Here is a 1,111-nt window from a genome sequence, read left to right on the forward strand (position 1 = left end):
GATAATAATATGCCTGGAACTTTTCTGTTATTAAGTGGATTCACTCATTTAATCCTCACAACATAAAGTATTGCTATTACCCCTATTTTATCAATAAGAAAACTGAGACACAAAGAAGTTAAATACTTGCACAAGGGCACACAGATGGCAAGTGGCTGAACAAGAATTCAAACCCAGGTATCATGGCTTCAAACCTCAGAACTTAATCACTAAGCCACGCTGTTTCTCAAACATCAGAGAATTATTACTAACATAATAAGAAAAAGAAATAAATAATAGGAATCATGAGTGATCGCTGTATGCCCAACAATGGGCTAAGGGTGCTACCTATAAGGATGCAAAAAACTGTTTTGTCCTGCTGCCATATCAAAAAACATTTGCATCATAGTACGCAGCAGGAAACAAACCTAGACGTTTCCTCTAAGCACTCTGCTAGCTGCCCCCCCCCCCCCCCCCCCGTTGGCAGTGTTCCGTCTTCCGGTTCAGCAGATTTTCTCGTTTCCATTGTGATTTCTTCATCAACCTATTAAATACTTACAAGCGTTTTTGTTCAATTCTAGACATTTGGGAAGCTTTAGTTTTCTCATTTATACCTACTTGAAGTCCACTATGGTCAGAGAGCACACCCTGCGCGGTTCCAGGGCGCTGAATGTCGCTGGGGGCTCTTTACGGCTCAGTGCACGCGCAATTTTGGTGAATGTCCCACGTGCATCTGCTTTCCTCTATTTTCAGCTGCTTCGAAGGACTGACTGTGGCTTAGAAACCCTCGAGAGCCCCTTTTAACACTGCACGTGCGGTTCTGAGCATAAGCAGTCGGTGGGACTACTCTCGTTCGTAATCTCCTTCCAGGGAACGCAGTTCCTGGAGGAAACACCACCTGCGCCGCTTCGCCCCCGCGCCGGCCCCCGCCCAGCCCCCCTCCGGCCCCCGCCCAGGCCCCGCCCCCGCCCCGCCCCCGCCCCGCCCCCGCCCAGGCCCCGCCCAGGCCCCGCCCAGGCCCCGCCAGCCCCGCCCCGGAGGAGGCCGAGGGGCGGGGCCCGCCGCGGCGTGCTGACGTCAGAGAAGGCTGCGGCGCTGACGGCGGTGGCCGGTGCGAGCGCGGCGCCGGGCC

This window comes from Vulpes vulpes, unplaced genomic scaffold (assembly GCF_048418805.1).
Source record: "Vulpes vulpes isolate BD-2025 unplaced genomic scaffold, VulVul3 u000000899, whole genome shotgun sequence".
Lineage (NCBI taxonomy): Eukaryota > Metazoa > Chordata > Mammalia > Carnivora > Canidae > Vulpes > Vulpes vulpes.